Raw genomic sequence first — 19517 nt, 5'->3', positions numbered from 1 at the left:
GAGAGACTGAAGGGTAAGACTGCAATAAACCTTGTTAAAGGAACACAATCTTTATGAAATCAATTAAAGAAAGAAAAAGGAAGAAAAAGCTTTAAATTGCATTCTGAATAATCCTCTTAAAATTGTTTCTTTGCTGGTCAGTCATCACAACACAGCTACTACAGCATTTTGCCACCTACCAAACATAGTAGAAATGCCAGCTTCTCAGACTAACATGTCATCAGACAACCCATAAAGCATGGGTCAAGCTGTAAAATTCTGACATCCTGGACTGTTATACGTAAATAAGTTTATTCTGATGAGCAAAATTAATCACACTTCCTCGACTCTGTAAATCCTATAAAGGACTGGTATTCAACAATCAGTTTGAACAGTTGGGAATAATTTAGCAATATATATTTGGTTCATTCACATGGAAGAATAACATTTGTGTGAGAGAGTTTTCCTGCATTTCAAAGACAGCTCTCACCTGTGAGCGGTCATTGGCTTATTGTCACAGCATAAAAACAAAACCCCCAAAAAGTCAGCAAAGATCTACACATTAAAAAAGGCTTTCTGCACAGTTTGCTTTTAAGCACTGTGATGCGATATTGCTGGCCTGAGAGTTCAATACAAAATGAGGAAGAAGAGATTTGGATAATAAGCATCTATATAAATTTATTTCTGAACTGTAAGGAAGACAAAAACCTGTGAATTTACAAAGCTACCATATGTAAAACTACTCACAATTTTTCAGGAATTGGATACAGTGGACTTCATTCAATCTGATACTGATCTTCCCTCATCTCTACTTGAAACAGGACAGACCAAACCTGAAATAATTTATTTAAACTTCCTAATTTTCCAACTTTTGTTGAGCTCAAACAATTTTATAGAGATAAAAAATTAATAAGATAATGGCTCAAAGGAAGATCAAAGTAACAGCATTCTGGAACTGGGATTATATTGCATGCTTTTATATATTGCATTTATGCAATTAAGAGTTGTGCTTCAGAGATTGAAGGTGAGCTCAATTCATTGGCAATTATGCAAAGAAAACAGATCAACAAATGAAACTCCACTACAGGATAAAAATGAACACATCGATTGAGCTTTTTTTTTTATCAGATTCTATTTTTATTGTGTTCCTATTTGCCTCTTTGTTCAATAATGAAGGGGAGGGGACGCAGGCATCCAAGCTTGAGCCCCCATATGTAGAACAAAGTTTCCATTGCTGTGCATTAGCAAATTGGGTGTTAATTTCTTCCAATTTTATTTAAACTTTGCCATGGGACATCTGTTCTTGTGTGCTGTGTTATATTATTAACACTTTCCACATACAGGAACACAGACAATCATTTTTAAAGAATGTTCCTCCTTGAACTTAAGTATTCTAGAAAGTGCTTTTTAAAAATTAAAATGCCAGCACAGCTCTCTCCTTTCATTATGGTAACAGCTGAATTTCTATTTCTAAATTAAGGATGTAAGAAGAAACCAGATGTAGTGCAATATGTGCTGCAGTGACAAACTTAGGTTCTTAATGGTCTGCGTTATACAGAACAATGAAGAGATGCTTTCTCCCTGCTAAGTTCTTGGAATTCGTGAACAACAAATGGGATCCAGCTCCAAATCATTCCAGGTTCTTTTTTAAGAGCCAAAACCCAACTGCAGTATGCTTTTCTACAGCAAAATCAGCCCCATTTGTTCTCAATTTTTAGTGAAAGGAAGATTGGCCAAATCAATCATCCAGATTCCTTTTCCACTCGAATGTCAATGAATTTCAGTTTGCATAATTGAGGCTGAACCCAAACCAGCCTCTGACTGAGGATTCACAATTAACACTGCAAAGATAACCTTATGGTTTCATTCATCATACAGCATTAAGTTAGAGCTAGTTGTCAATTTCTAATAAAGTAGATTTTTATCTGAAAATGTCATTTGCCTGAACTGAGCATCCTCAGAACAACAGCATTATTTGAGAAAAGGGAGACAGTAATCACAAAAGTAAGATTGGTTTATTTAAAGCTGTTCTCTCTGTTGGCAGAAACTTAGATTGAAGTCTCTACTCTAATGAGCTTTTCCATGCTCTTTTGTTTCATAGTTTAAAAAATTTACACTATAAAAAGGTTTTCAGACTAGCGTGGATTGTGCTAAAACTTACATCAGGGAAAACAATGACAAAGCTTTTTGACCAGATTCCTAAATGTCAATGTAAGATTGCAAATATCTTTCACTGATGAGATCTAGAAGAATCACATTGGTAGCCAAAGCCCAAGGCTGTGTGCCAGGTTAAATAGGTTCAGGGTTTATTACCAATGCATTACTAAAGCCATCAGGTGAATGGATCAGGGCAGGTAAGAAAATAAAGGTCCTAGCTGCCAAAACATCTTTCTTTAGATTCCTTAGATACATACCTTCTGTGTCAACTCACCTATGCAGTGAAAGAAAGAATGTACAGACAAAAACATACGTAAGTCTGCATTGTCCGTGTTATAGGAATCAGGCTCTGGATTACTGTGTTGGCCTAATAATAAGGTCACAAATGCAAAAGTGATCCCATGTTTTAGAACTGAAACAAACCAACAAACTCTGCATTAAAACCATGCTGTCCAATGCGGTAGGGAACCTCCTCTCCAGCCTGCTTTCCTCAGCCTCTTTCTAGCTCCAGACCTGATCTTTTTCTCCCCACTACACCACCGTGCACATTCCCACAATCACCCTTGGTGACTCTCCGTGCTGTGTTACTCACTTCCCTGGCTGCTCATGCTACAGCTCAATCCCCTGGCTGCTCTTCATACATCGCTGCTACCGTGCCCCAATGCCTAGTGCCAGATTTAACCGGTTACCCTGTTTTTGTCAGGTGCTGAATGATTGGGACCCTCAGAGGGGCAGGCAGAGCACAGTGCTACATGTGCCCATGATGCCCAGGTCAAGTGACCTGCTACATCAGAGGTCACCTCGCATCAGGTCTCCTGACAGCAGCGATCTTAATGCTCCAGTTCAAGTTGCCCTACCACCCCACTCACCTCTCGCCTCTACTGCTGCCCTACAGCTTACTTCTCTCACAGCACGCTACCACTGCTTACAAGTTGTTTTTCACCTCTGAACTTCAACAGTGTTTAGTGAGAGGGCTAGAAGGCTCTTCACTGCTTTTTGGACCTACAGCAAGTCACAGTCTTCCTACCTTTCTGTCAGACCAATACTTCAAACAGGTCCTGGATTCCAGGAGCAGCTCCACCAGAAGCTCCTGCTGCTGTCTTTATCAGAATAGCCATTGGGGTTTTTAAAAGAAACTTGATAAACACTTTAAGCAGTTTTGCCAAATTATTGCCGCTCATTCCAGCTTAGGCATCAAGAGAACTTTGTGCTGGCACCAAAAACTATGAGCAGCGGTGCTTTTTACAATAAATTTGGTATCAGGCAACAAAACCTTTGCTATCCTTGAGTGTTACTCTGAGGAACAAGGAAAGCAATATTATTTCAGATTTTACCTTCCGATAAAGCCTTGTCTTATACTCAGGCCAAAAGAATGAATAACTACAAGGAAAAGAGACATCATTACATTGAAAAGTTCGTGGTGTTTTTTTCTTCAGAAAACTCAGTGCAGAATTGGCCAATATTCCACTGAATTAGATTGCCAGCTCTTTGGCAGAGGAGTCAGGCCTTGTTTTATGTGTTGCAAAGCCTCAAGCCTCTATCAGTACTTCCCAAATGATAAAAACATACTTTTATACTATTATGCCAGATATGATAAAAATGTGGCAGCAAAGCCAATGCAGCATGCTGGCTTGAAGTGGGTATGGCTTCAAAGTACAATACCTATTACTAATGAACACTCTCTGTGGACACTTATTTTCACATAAGAGAGATTTACCCAAAATTATTTTTGTTTTTTTTGTTTTAAAGTCTGATACGATTGAAAGAAAACATAACAAGTTACTTTAAAATGTCAGGAACAAAAGAAGTTGAAAGCTTTTATTTGATTCAAATACATTTTTTAACAAGTATAAAACTGGGGAATGTATTCTAGGCCCTGTAATTTCATTGAATAAATGCACTGGCTGAGTCTAAAGGAAGAGTACTAGACAACCAAGAACTATGGACCATGTATGTACAGAATGAGTGCTAATCTTCTCCATCGCAAACATCTCTGCATGGATCAGTCCAGTGTAGCAACGATACAGCAAAGGTGAAGTACAAAGTCTGACACAGAAGCTAAGGGCTCGGTTATTGTTCAAAATAAAATACTACTTAATTACAGTTGCCAAAAGGCATACACAGCTTTCTTGTAGCACAAACCTAACAAGCATTCCTTACTGCAATACTTACATTATAGTCTGTTCCAACTGATTTAAAGTTGATAAAAGCCTAATTCAATTGAATTTACTTTATCAGTGGACACTCTTTGGTATTGCTTCTTACTGGAGGAGTTTTATTTTAGTGACTGTTACTAAAAGCAAAAGCTTGGAAAGTTATGGAAGAGTTCTCTTATGCTAAAAAAAACCTGTCAAGCCTGACTGGACTTTGTTCACTTCTGCTACAAGACAAATGCACAGTGCAAAGAGTTAACACTTCCACCCAGAGACCCTCATCTGGACAAGAAACAAACTAATCAGATATGCCTTTAAGCTTGCTAGCCTGCCAATAATCCAGCTGTGTTACAATGGCAGACACAATGGTATGGGAGTTACATCCCCATCATAATAATCAGCTAAAACAGAGACTATTTCATTACAAACCAAAATGAACATTTTGTCAGCTGTTACTATAATACACAACTGCTGAAAATAGGGTCTCACAAATAATGATAAATATTCATTAGGACATCATTACAAGGCTATGAAAAACATGGCTCAGGCTGAGCTACCATTGCTGGTGTGTCCTTTTTACGAGTCACGATACCTTGTCTCTAGATGCTAACTCTTGCAACTTGTTCCGGTTCCAAGCTACCATTTGCCCTAAACATCAGCAGGCAATGTGTATGCTTAGCATCTCACTGCAGACTCTCAGTGCCTCACAGGAGTGAGCTTTAAAGAGGAACAAAAGGAGAAGAGAGCCTACAGGCAGATGGTAGACAGCCAAGTAAAAGTCATCCTGGGTTGGCTGACCAGCTAAAACAGAGAGGGAGATGATCCAGCAGACCCATTGTGGAGGAGAGGAGGCGAAAACTTGGGGCGGGGGGGGGTGGGGGGGGTGTGAATCATACACAGCTTGCTTTTGTTGCCACTGCCCCTATTCCCTGAAGTGCAAGGAACAAAGTGGAAATTGGCAAAGAAAATGGCAGCTTTGGTCAATTCACATACCAACGATATGTGGCACTACTGCCTCTTTCCTCTCTGTTATTGTCACTGCATAGGCTGCCACAGTTTCCATAAGTTTTCATACTGAAGTTGCTTTAGCCATTCAAGGAGTAAGCAAGTAACAAAATACAGATATAAGAGAAAGTCCCAGGTTGAGCATGCCTTAAAAGAAGGGATTACCATATCAACAAGTATTGTGTCCATTTGACCAGGTGTCACAAGAACATATAGAACAACGGCTTCAGTCAACAGCTACCCTTCATTGTGGGAGAACTGCAACTGGTGTATATTTATGTACTTACATTGCTCCTGCAACCTCATAAACTATCATTAATTCTGAGCTATACTGATGGCACCTTTTATGCATGTAGAAAACTAAAACAGGAGGTCCTATTTTCCTTACCCTCACCACAAATGTCTGCCCCTTCCTCACTGACACGTGTGATTTCATGTTAAAGTTTTCAAGGAACTAAATCAGTAGAAAACTATTCACTTTTATTTTGGCAAGCTATTTTTCTGCCAGTTTAACTCCCTTCACTGGCTCTTGGGAAGAGACAGCAGGTAGGTTGGACAGTGTTGTGACAACAATGGCTAGAGTGCCAGCATTTACAGAGAGGGAAAAGAGAGGAGAAGCAGGCCCGCCCGTTTCAACTGACATGAGGACAGCTTAGCTCTATTACCAAGCCATATCCTGATACGCTCTATAACGAAACCTCTTTTAGTGTGGTAAATTACACTGGTCAACATTTACCAAAAAAAGGAAACAGAAAAGCCCACATAGCATTGCAGTGTATCAAGATTGGCAGGTACATTTCTACTACAGACCTTGGAGTTTTCATGGTGTTAAAAAGAAATGCAGTCAACCTCCCCCCACTCTTGCATGTACATATATGTGTGTGTGCATATGTATGTGTATGTATGCACATATGTTCCGGCTTTGCAATGATCACCTGGTTTCCAAGTGCCATTCCCATCCACAAAGGTTTAAAATGTTCACAGATGGAACTATACATTATTGTGAAGAAAAGATAGTGCAAATAATTATAATAGGGTCCATCTTTTAAAACATAGATTCTTACTTTGTAAGAAATATGAAGCATCAAAACTGTGACAGCTTTCAGACAGTTTGCAATGTGTGTGCCATGGATAGCCAAACAAGTACAATTTTAAGCAGCTAGTACAGCCCTCCATCTGCTGGCTACACTTGGTGTATGCGGCTTGCAAATCACTAATACAAAATTTTAAGTCGGAACTCTCAGTCAGAACTTGGTCCTATTACAAGACACGTCACCTTCTTTACACTTTATTCACGGAGATTTTAAAACCTATAACTATTCAAATCCTAATAAGAAAAAAAACACACTGGATAGTTGAATCGACTATTTCACCTATTTACCAATCAAGACCGAATCACTGTCAAAACTATTTGTTCTTTTCCCCACAATTTTTGCATAAACATTCTGTATTGTATCCTAATTGGTCACTGGCTTACCAAATGGTCTGGCAAGATTACAAAATGAGAATACTTACTTTGAGAACATGAAGTTCATAAAAGGCATATTTCTCTTAAAAAGTTTTACCTACAAAAGCAATTTAATGTAAAATCTGAGAGAGAAGAGGGTAGATAAAACTTCCCCATTAAATTGAGTAGACTACCAAGAAAGGGAGTGAAGAAACGAGGGCCAAAAAACCAGATCACTGCCTACAGAGGAGGCTGATTTTTTAACAGTCCAATATCCGAGACATAAAGATCTCAGGACTGTTACAGGAAACAAACATATTACATTCCTCACTGAGCCCTGGAACTTCACCCAAGTGCACAGGAAAGAAGAAAATTTTTTCATAAATCAGAAATAAGAGAAACAGTGAATAAAGGCTGAGTCATCACAACTAAAACTTCAGCTTCCACCTACACTTCTTACACATGCACATACACACAGAAGATGAACAGCATTGTTTATGAACACTGACACATCTTAATATCAGATGAGTCATTACACAAGGTATTTCAGGATTCATTTTATCATAGCATGTGAGAGGGATATAACAAATGGACTGCTTAAATCCAACCCACATATGCTTTGTCCGATGCTTTGTAAGGTTGCCTTTCATACAGCATTTTTCAATATCGAGCATCTCATTTTAAACAAAAGTCCATTTCTGAAACTGAATCTGTTATCCCAAAGCAGGTTTGGCTAGTGTTCAGCGTGATATTGTATGTGCTGTAGTGCTCATTGTATATATCTTTGTACTTCTTTTAAGAGGTAGAAATGAAACTAAATAAATCTATTCTTGACTTGGAAAAAATTTTAGAAGTTACATAATCAGTTAACTAAGGATCACCCTTTCCAACAGTTCCAGTAGTTCACATCATGATTTGATTGCAATGGTGCCTCAGCTGTGAATATTTGAATCAGTCCTCATTCTTACTGTATGATGCTGTGAGGAGGCGACAGCAACACCACAGGACCCGTGCCTCCTTCACAGTGTTAAACACAGCTCATTACAACTCTTAAACTCCTAGAAATCATTAGAACAAAGAATATTGTCCTTCAGCAAAGACATGAGTAGCCAGGCCCAGGTTTACCCCAGAAAAGACATTTTTATCTCCAGAATGACATCAGCTACTAAGTACTTTAGATCCTTCTCTTGAAATTCTAAGTACACTGTCAGAAAATCATGGTACCTGGCTGACTTCAACAAAGCTCTGAACGCTCTGTCTAGGGACACGTGGTCTCAATAGGACTGCTGTTTGTTGGGGATGATTTCTTGTTAATTATGGGGTAGAGTCAGAGATCATCATCCTTCAAAATGGTGGGAACCTTATCTCATTTCTTCATCTAATGAAATAGCATGCTTGCTTTAGTACCATGATGTTCTCCTGTAGCATTTCAGTTTGCAGACTTTGTGATGGCTCTCTATCATTCTTCAAATTCTTTCATTATAACACCTGCTGCGGGAGTTGATCTGCCTTTGGGCTTGTGATATCCATGGTGAATCTCTGCAGTGACTCAGCTTGCTATTCATTGCAAGTGTTGATACAGAGCTGAAAGTGCTGTTGTATAACCAGTCCAGGGATACTACCCGAAATCTGTCAGTTTACTTCTGTTCTCTGTAATGAGCTGAGCTTCTCAGCCATGCACAGAGAAAGAGGACTTGGATTCTCACATTCTGAAACACGTAGTGCTGTCTCCTCTTCAGGTTTTTCTCCACATGCTGCTGATCAAACCATCCCACACTAGCATCCTTCACACCAGCACTCAGTTCCCCTGTCATAGTCCAATCCCTTTGTGGTGCTCAGCGCTTCCTGTGAGATGCTGAGCCTCCATTTCTACCCACTTGCCTTGTAGCAGCAGAGAAACAAACATTTCTCTTTTTTCCCCATCCCACACAGACATCAGTAGAAGATGACAATTCCCCGAGCAAGATGCAGCAGTCAAGATTTCTCTGTCCAAGTAAGTGGTCAATATAGCTGATGTTATTCTTCTACTTCCATAAGCAAATACAAGTTTTACAATACTTGTCCTAGTCTGATACCTGCCTCCCAAGAGCAGTCTCACCTACTGAAGCTGTGAGAGTTCACTGAGTTATAACCAAATACCGTTCCCTAGGATGCACTCTGCCATGGACATGTCCACATGAGTTGAGATTGACTCAGTGTTCTGCCCTCCCAGCTACACCACTCTGCAAAATGCACTGGGAGTCGTCCAGTGAATTCCACATGCAGGCAACTTATTCTGCCTGCTCCTCCCGTATTTGTAAGCCAGACACAGCTGATAACTGCAAAGAAGGGGCCAATGTAAGAGAGTGCAGTGTTTCTCTCAGACTAAGGGCTTCACAATAAAGTTCTATACTCGAAGGAGCCTTGATATCAAGCAAATTCCCAGCAAGTCTTGCTTTGAGACCTTCCCTATCACTTCATCACCTCTGACCCAGATGATGATGTGACAATGTGACCCAGCAGACCATTCCTTCTTATTTGTCTCAGCTGATCAGATTCGCAAAAAATAAGAGATCATCTCTCCTAGCGCTCCTACAGAAGAACGCATGAAGGGTGAGGAAACGGACTTCATTAGCCCTACTTGGACAACATGAAGTCATCTTTGTGTCACTTTTACACCTCTGAAATGAAATGGAGGCCTTACTGAACTATCCGTATTTCCATTGATTTTAGATACCGGGATTTCACCCATAAAATGATTCACTTTATGCTGAAAGGCTCTGAAGTTTTGCTTTACAGTTTGATAAAAATGTGTATTTTTTCATATTCAACTCACATTACAGCACAGACTTTACATTTGTCTCTCAATGTCTTCTACAATTTCAGAATTAATTTTTCTTTAAGAAACAACCTTGTCATCATTTCTCACTACAGTTTATGAACACCACTTTTTTTTTTTCTTTTTACAAGATATACAAAAAAATGACACTTAAAAAATTACAAGTAGTTTCTGCTTGGCTTTTTAAATCTTACACAGGAAGGCTTGAAAGTATACCATCAATTGCCCTTGGGTAAGTATGCCATCGAATATGCATATTAATGTAATATTTTCATCCTCTATGATATCTGCACTAGTTCAAGCTTCAGCTGAATTAATACTAAGTTGCCTTGAAAAATCTGACCACCCTCCTTTCCCCTGATCCTCACATCATTAATTTCATATACCGGCTGACAACAGGCCCTTCTACAGAGTTGAGCCACAGATGTCTTGTACCACCTTTACAACTTGACTTTCTAACATAAACCAACAACAACAAAAATCAATAATCTCAAAGATCAGACATTTTACTCAGTCATACCCACCGTAATTTTTAGATTGCCTGCATTTTGTACTCTCTTGATCTGCCTGACACTCTAGTTTAATGATTGAAGCATATTACTAATTTGTCTCAGTACAATGTTCAACATCATGGATTTCTTCTTGTGTATATATTTTTTTTTGCAACCAGCTGCCTCCTGGTCAGAATAAAAATGGAATGAATGATAGTGAGTCCCAACAGTGATTTTCTGCACTAGTACAACTGTAATTCCACTTTCAAATATGTTGTTTCACGTGCACAGAAATTAACATACCTTTCCTGTAGTGTGGACCCCTCAGCTCTTAAGACACTCCTGTTTTCTTCCCCACACCACAGTAAGTCACAATTTACCTTCCAAAAGGCCTATCAAAGCAACAGCATGTGATACGATAAATCTGAGCTAATGCATAACAACTGTCCAGCCAGTTGCTGCCAAACAAACAACAGATGAGTTCTCCCAGCTTTTCCTTTAGCAGGGACACCAGTTTTGTTGCTGAGTAAAGGAGGAGGACCCAATTTTCACAGTTTGTACAAAATGAATCATTTTTGAAGCATGCTTTCCTCTTCTGACTTTTTGAAACTGGCTAGTTGCACTAAAAGTTCTTCAGGCAAAGACAGAGACATCCTGAGCTTGTTTTCTTAGCAAGCTAAAAACAGGCACATTAACGCAACACTCCTGGTTCTAGCTTCCAACATTTCTCCTCACAATTCTGAAATCTGTACCTTCAAGGAGAAAAGCACATCTGCTGACTTGCTAGCCACAGGTAATTCTATATCAGCATATCAGTATTAAGGTGTTAAGCACTTTTCAGAAAATCACTGCAAATATATTTATGCAAAGATATTTCAAATCACACAATACCAGGTGTGTTAATAAGCATTTTTCCTTCTTAACCCTTTGTTATGCTTTAGCTGGCACACTTTTCTCTCTTCTCAACATTACTCTACCCCTGTATATGCTGGAAATAGGCAGAATTTACATGAAATCATTGAGCAGACATCATTAGACAGACACATCCCACAGTGCTGATCTCAGCAGCTAGCCTCGGTACTATTTATCAAGAGAACAACTGATTTACGTCTGTAGCCTAGCTTGAACCACTCTTGCTAGAACTATTCACTTTGAATAACTATATATACATGCAATAATCAGAACAACTCATAAACGCTTCACATGATGTAAGATAGATAGGTTTGATTATTCATTTTCAGTCAAGCAAACGAGGACTGTGAACCTGTGCTTCTTGAGATCCAATAGGAAAGTAACAAAAAGTAGTTCATGACTGCAACTTGCTTGCACTCTTTTTCCCCAGTCCCAAACCTTACAATCCTTCTCAAGGAGATAGTATCTTCCTCCCCACACCTGCAGAACATTGAAACATTGATAATGATTGCATCAATTCTAATGCTCAATGAAACCGTTAAACAATCTACAGTGTTTTTCCTGGGGGTGGCGGCATGGAGGATGGAAGATGGAACTAGTTAAGATTCTTATCCAAGTTTTTCCAGAAATTCTTCTTTTTGGGAGAAGACAGGAGTTGGCAGCTGAACAAAGGATTCTGCCTCAAGTCACACAGCCATCAAGATTGCAGGAGGGGCTTTATTTCAAAAAATCCTGGTTTGAAGGCCACATCTTGTACAGGCATAGGTTTCCCATTGATTCCACCAGTATTAAAAAGGGCCTTTATATATATTCTCTAGCCCTCCCACATACCTTAGCTACCAAGAAGATCCAAGATGTACAATCCCAAAATTTAGTCATACAGAAGTAAAGGCTCTAGACCTACCTACCTACAGACAAATTCGTATTGTCCAAGTTGAAATCAGGTCACTCATACATTGTATTTATGGGTACTCCAAGTCCCTCAGTATGCGCAAGAGAAATAATTCACCTGAAAGTCTGGACGGCAAGTTTCTAGGTAATTTCATTCTCTTTACTGGGATTGTTGTAGGACTACATGTAATCTAATTGCCTATGTTGCATGTTCCTAAGACTACCCATAAAATGCAATTTTATGCCTGGGTTAATGATATTTAGTTATTTATAGATAGGTGGGTAGCAGAGGGCCTTTTGCCATGCTCTTAGAAATGGTCATGAAGTAATGCCCACGCACTGTCAGATGAAGATGATGTTTCCACACTGTTCTAAAAATCACATCAAGCTCTTCAGAAACCACAAACGAGCATATTAACATTCCGCCATTTGAGCAAAGTCTGTGGATGTTAGTCAATTGCTCTACAAAAAATTGTTTTCTGTCTCTACGATTGCCTCAGAGATTATGATTCCCTTTAGTCCAAAGAGTGCTACACTTCTTAGCAGAAATTCTGTACCAAGACTGACTTCAGCTGTTGCATCCCTATTTCAGTCACAGGTGCATCACTCCTGGACCGAAATCCACAGCACTGATTCCATCACTTGCTAATATGCAGACACATCTTATGGCTGTGAAATCGGACTCTCAGCATCCAGCATAAAGGAGCAACCAGACCTAGTCAGCTGCAAAACACCATATGCTTGAAGACTTTCCCTGATAATATCGAAATTGAAAAATGTTATTAACTTTCTGCGTAAGATGTGCAACTCTCTGGATCTCAGCATTTGTCTTTTGAGGGAAAGCATAACCTACCAAATCCTAACAATTCAGGATGTCTAGGCAACACTATCATGTGAATAAATAATTAGCCTTCAAAACACAACATCATCTGAAATGTTTGGTGGGTTGTTTTTTGTGTGCTGAAGAATAGAAGAAAGTAACACAGAAATAACCACAATGTATTTTCTAGTATACATAAGTGTGTAACAAACATCAGGAATATAGGAAAAAATGTGGATGTTTGCATAAAGACCAAGATGAGAAAAGTTAACGAAACAACGGATGCTAACCATGAAATATTCTGGAAAAGACAGTACAGTGTAGGTCCTCTATAGTTTCCTAGCAACAAAATTTTCTCTGCTTTCTCAGAGTATCATGAAGTTGTGGAATCCTCCTCCTACACACAATTTGAAATCAGGGATGAAAACAAGGATGACCCATCTTCCAGACTAGAAGCACAAAACGGTTTAAAAGCTTGCTGAAACCCAGCTCTGTAACAAGCAGAATCTGTTGATGGTTTCATTGTATTTTACTTGCATCTTAGACATGGTCAAAGGCCTAAATGTAGCCATCAGCTAATCAATACTCGTAATGCAGGGTGTAAGTCAAACACAAGGAAAGTCAGGAATGTGACATATTATTTTAAAATGACTTCAGTGACTACCACCAGAATTAAAAATAATTCCCAAAGGCAGTGGCAGACAGGAAAATGGCTTTGACTGGCAGCTGTCCCCTAGCTTTCTCTAGACAGCATCAGAATGGGGACAAAAGACAATCCCCTGCTTTATCCTGTACTTTACAGTGATTCCCTTGAGAAAAATTCTTTAAAAGTTTATTTTTCCAACCCCAGAACAGAGAAAGCAGAAACAAAGTTCAAGATTTGGCTAATCAGTCTTATCCTTTATTATTATTAGCATCGCACCCGTAACAAAATTTAAAATTGCAAGTAAAATAAGTATCTGATTATTAGGGCTTTAAAATAATAATATCTAACTCCCTGCTCATAAAAACAAGTGAGATTCATGGCTTAACCAATACAAATTCCACACAGAATTCCTCAAAAGAAATTTTCCAACAACAGAATTACCAGCTGCATTTTCAGTTTGGGAAGGTAGCTTTTATTTCTTTAATTACGTAGAATGCAAGGTTATGAATGCATGAGCTTGCCAATCTACAGCAAATTGCACACATAATTTGCAAAATAGGCATTCTTCTAAGCACAGGACCAACCACCACTCGAAAAAAGAATGCTAAAGCATCTTTAAAAAAATAAAACAACTATCCCTAAAGTAGTACAAAACTATGAAATGCCCAGACAATTCAAATTACAGTCTAATATAGAAAAACTTATTCAATGAGTAAAATCCTACTTTAAGTGAACAGAAAAGTAACAACATCCTCACAGCCAAAAAACGGAAATGAACATTTACGCCGTTCAGCTCTCCCAAGAGTCTTGTTTCGACAAAGTAAGAGGAAATAGGACAAGTTGCTGCTTGGGGGGGACACACAAAAACCCCACAGAAACCACACAGACAGTGGGCATTACTCCGGCTGTGCTGTTTTGCTGTGTCTGTAAGCATACATGCAAGGAAGCACTCCTTCCAGTGTAACTGTTCCTTCTTTAAAAGTTGCCGCTCTTGTTCAGTGTTGCATCAGCTCAAGGGAAAAGATATTTGTCGTTCCTTCTTCCTTTCTTAGTATGAGCAGTCAGAATTTGGATCAGACCAACTACTTAACGTTATTCAACTTTTCCTGGGCTAGTCAACCCACAGTCCCAGCCTATTTAAGCAGGTGAAAATACCAATTTCTGACAAAATTATCCTTTCTGATAACCTACCAAGAGTAATGCAGTTCAGCATGATGTAAGTTGCACAAAAGTACAATATTTTTCTCATCTATTTTATTTCATTTGGGATTAAAATCTCATAAGAGCACCTCACAAGACTCTTCAAGGGGATTGAAGCCAAGTCTCAGTCCTAGCTTTAAAAATCTGATATTTCAAAACCATCATAGCATAGTTTAGCACCGGTACCAGGCTGCAGTCTCAGTCTGTAACTGCTTTCTCAGCTCTTTAAGAAAAGTCAACACCAGACAAAGACAGGACACAATTCAGCAAGTCCAATGGCTAAAAATACATCCATACTGTGGTAGGTATTCAGAACAGACGGCCTACATCTCTTAACAGTAACTTAAAAAAGGGGTGGGGTGGGAAGGGGCAAAAAATACCGCACTCTTCCATATTTGTCCTCCCAACATAGGATGTACATGCACTGCCTAAACCAGGTATTACAAAAATCTAGATCTTTGAATATCTACTAGCACATGTATAAGAATTACAGTAAAGCAGACATCTTGTTCATTATTTGAATTTAAATCAAATATAAAGAGTGTTTGTACATCCTAGGGTAGACCCCACCTAAATAATGTTAAAAAAATTATTTGTGAGGAAAAAAAAAAAAAATTACACGAAAAGAAGATGCAATCCTACCCATGTGCGTTTACAGTCTCAACCTGACAAGTCAGACACTACGAGGGTAGTGCAGAGGGGATTCCATTAGGTTTAATAAAGGAAAGAAAAGAGAGACTGGTTCCTGGGATAGGTTTTAAGGATCACTTTGAAGGAGTAAAGCTTGAGAAGCAAAGCAGAGGCAGGTTGCCAATCTTTTATTTAGCTGAAATGGATAACCTAACAATTCAGGTACAGCTCAAGAGGTACAGGTGAAAGTCTGTGCTTCACATTTGACTTTCAATTGCAGCTTCTCAGTACCTCATTTCCCCTCTCTCTGAAAGGCAGAAATACTATTATCCTTATTTCACAGTAGTCCTGTATGGATAAATATACTAGACATAGATGCTACAGTAGCTGGGCTACCTAAGTACTTAGAATACAATAAAATCGTATTTGTGTGAACATGTAAGCATGATTTGCAGATAGAACAGTGAAAAAGCATGAATCCTAAAAGCTCTCACATGCACTCGCATACAGCACTCCATACAGCACTCGCATACAGCAAGTAGACAGAGGAGGATTTCAGATAAGTTCCGTATGGAACGAAGATCAAGACCAGATGTAGCTGAATTGTGAATGGAGGAGCTGTACAGTGGTGTAGCCACTACAGACAGCATCATATAATTGGGAATACATGCAACAGATAGAGCAGATCCAATCGGCTGTGTTACCAGCTCCCCGGTAATTCTTATTTGTAGAGATTTGCAGGCAAACATGTTGACTGAGCCTTAAGAAAAACCCTTCCAGTTTCTAAATATCCAAATAATCTTTAGGTCTACTCTAGTCATAAAGGAAACAGTCACAGAGCTTTAGCTCACAACAATATTGTTGTGATATATGTGTCATACTATTTGTACTACATGCAAAAATAAATAAGTCATGAAATGCCAACTTTCTTCATGTGGAGTTTCATTTAATATGCATCTAGCTGGTGCGTATATTGCTGTTAATAAACCTTTTGTGCTTTTCTTTGCACCAGTACTGTAACGAGTGGAAACTATGAAGTTCAGAGCTCTAAGCATATGGAATTTTCCAGGTCACATGTTAAACCAACTGCTGGACTCTGCTGGGCAGAGCACATTAAGAAGGAAAACACTGAATTCTAACCATATGTTTTGAAATGAAACAATATGCTCATTTTGTTACAGCTGAAAACTTTAAGAACTGCTTTACAGTTAGCAGCAATAAAGAGGGAAAGTAATCTTGAAATAGCATTTACTGTGGAATAGAAAGTAATTACAGCACAGCAATGAGAATACCCAATATATATCACAAGTCTGATGCAATACAATACTGATTAAATTACACTGTTTCCATCATAACATTTATTATCGTGGTTATAGAAGGATAAAAAAAATGACAAGAATTAAAATAAGTGGGATTCAGTTTTCATTTTAACTATTCCATGCCAAGACTTTTGTCTCTCAGAGGATCACGAAAAATAATCTGTCCTTTTACCAACTGAACTATGCTCAGCAGCAGAGAAGTGTGACTATTCACAGTTTAACATTTAATTGCAACTATAGTACAGGTTATGCGCTCAGCGAAAAAAAGGCCCACTCTTTCCACCTCTCAAATTCTGTTCTTGGTGTGGTATCTGGGATTAAATTTCATGACTTAGTCTTGGCATTTTTCTGTTGCTATGTTGTTTATATCATGCTTGTAGATTTCCCACATCTTCTGTTAATCTGTGCAATGCGTGTACACACATTCAGATTTTGCTGATTGGCTCCTCACAATAGAATCATAGAATCACTTCAATTTAGATGTTTTTCCTTATATGATAATAATTTCTGGGGTTGTAATCAGCAGTATTTGGAAAATAATTTTAAGTTTAATGAAAGCAATTATAAACAAAAGTCAGAATTTGTTTCCATGGAATAAAAAATAAGCGTGTCTTAACACTACAGACCCAGGGTATGACAGCAACATGCCAAATCACTTGACGCCTAACTTTTCACTCTAGAGGTTGAAGAATTTTGGGTCCAAATTCAACATATCAATGCAGGTATTCCCAGGGCCAGAAAGCTTGAGGTCTGCTATCTCTTCAGGCTCAACCGGATTTGAAGGCTGGGGAGCGTGCTAGGATTCATCCTAGAACATAAGGCAAACTCTAGCTTCATTTTTACTATTGTAGTTATTACACTCAGCATTGCACAGAATGAGCCATCACTGGAAAGGATTTGACAGAGCCTTCCAAGTTTAGAACAAATCCTCCTTTTCTTCTTAATATTTTTTAAATGTCACTGTATACACCAACAGAGAAAGCCTTCAAATTTATCAAGAGTTTTTGGCATAGTCTGGTGACAACAGATAACTTCATATACGCAGCTTCAAAGCAGCATCCAGGCATCGCTTTCTCCAGCAACATGAGGATCCGCGTGGCTTCAGGGCAGCGAATTACAGAGTCAAGCAAGAGACATCTGTGACCTACAGCAACAAGCTTAAACATCTGGCTGGAGATTGCACTAATCTGCAGGTAAGCGTTGAAGGCACTCAGCTGGCTCTTGGGATGTGACATATCTAATGATCAGATAGATCTACGACGTTGGTTTTACAATGGCATTTGGCTTCTACTTAGAAAAGTGTTCTTGCTACTACCTTCCTGGTATTTTTGTGCTACTATTAAAGCAGTCTTTGGCCTGTAACTGCAAGAAAAAGTAGAAAGCAGTAAAAGCTAAAGGAAAGAAAGATCTACCTAACCTCAGAGCCCAACAAGTGGCTTCAACCATCCGAATTCAGGGATGGCTCAGGGCAGCAGTAGCCTGTAGGACACAGGCAAAATCTGCAGACTTCAAGCTACAAAGTTTTCAGACCGAAGAGTTCCAAACAATCTTTGGACATAGTCTTCATTTACCAGACATTGACTTCAGCAAGACTTTTGACACAGTCTCCCATAACATCCTCCTAGGGAAGCTCAGGAAGTGGGGGCTGGATGAGTGGTCAGTGAGGTGGATTGAGAACTGGCTGAATGGCAGAGCTCAGAGGGTTGTCATCAGCGGTGCTGAGTCTAGTTGGAGGCCTGTAGCTAGTGGGGTTCCCCAGGGTCAGTACTCGGCCCAGTCTTGTTTAACTTACTCATCAACGACCTGGATGAAGAGTTAGAATGTACCCTCAGCAAGTTTGCTGATGACACCAAACTGGGAGGAGTGGTGGATACACCAAAAGGCTGTGTTGCCATTCACTGACACCTAGACAGGCTGGAGAGCTGAGTAGAGAGGAACTTGATGAAGTTCAACAAGGGCAAGTGCAGGGTCCTGCACCTGGGGGGGAACAACCACATGCATCAGTACAGGCTTGGGGCGGACCTGCTGGAAAGCAGCTCTGCGGAGAGGGACCTGGGTGTGCTGGTGGACGACAGGTTGACCATGAGCCAGCAGTGTGCCCTGGCTGCCAAGAAGGCCAATGGGATCCTGGGGTGCATTAAGAGGAGTGTGGCCAGCAGGTCGAGGGAGGTTCTCCTTCCCCTCTACTCTGCCCTAGTGAGGCCCCATCTGGAGTACTGTGTCCAGTTCTAGGCTCCCCACTTCAAGAAAGATGAGGAGCTGCTGGAGAGAGTCCAGCGGAGGGCTATGAGGATGATGAGGGGACTGGAGCATCTGTCCTATGAGGAAGGGCTGAGGGAGCTGGGCTCGTTCAGCCTGAAGAAGAGAAGGCTGAGAGGGGACCTTAGAAATGCTTATAAAAATCTTCAGGGTGGGTGTCGGGAGGATGGGGCCAGACTCTTTTCAGTGGTGGCCAGCGACAGGACAAGGGGCAACAGGCACAAACTAAAACACAGGAAGTTCCAGCTGAACACGAGGAAGAACTTCTTCAGTCTGAGGGTGACGGAGCACTGGAACAGGGTGCCCAGAGAGGCTATAGAGTCTCCTTCTCCGGAGATACTCAAAACCCGCCTGGACAAGGTCCTGTGCAGCCTGCTGTAGGTGACCCTGCTTCGGCAGGGGGGTTGGACTGGATGACCCACAGAGGTCACTTCCAGCCCCCACCATTCTGTCATTCTGTGACATTGCCCCGTCTGCCTGAGCCTGCAATTAACGTGCAAACGGGCAGCAGCAAAACTCGCTCCTTCAATACTCTTCCGGGTACCCACACCCAGTAAGAACTGACACTTCCCCGCTGCTCTAATGACTGGGTTTTGAAGAAATTGATCGTTAGGGAGAGGGAGCCGGTGAACAGAGACAAAGCGACGACGGACGGTCAGGGGAGATGCCCACAAGCCAGCAGAAGAAGGAAAAGACAAAGCAAACGGGAGACGCAGCGGCACACGACGCACAGGGCCGTCGCCTCGGCCCCCGCCGCGCTCCTCAGCTCTGCCTCGGGAGCGCACCGAGC

The sequence above is a fragment of the Opisthocomus hoazin genome, chromosome 10 (genome assembly GCF_030867145.1).
Source record: "Opisthocomus hoazin isolate bOpiHoa1 chromosome 10, bOpiHoa1.hap1, whole genome shotgun sequence".
NCBI lineage: Eukaryota > Metazoa > Chordata > Aves > Opisthocomiformes > Opisthocomidae > Opisthocomus > Opisthocomus hoazin.
Note: the sequence above shows the minus strand (reverse complement) of the source record.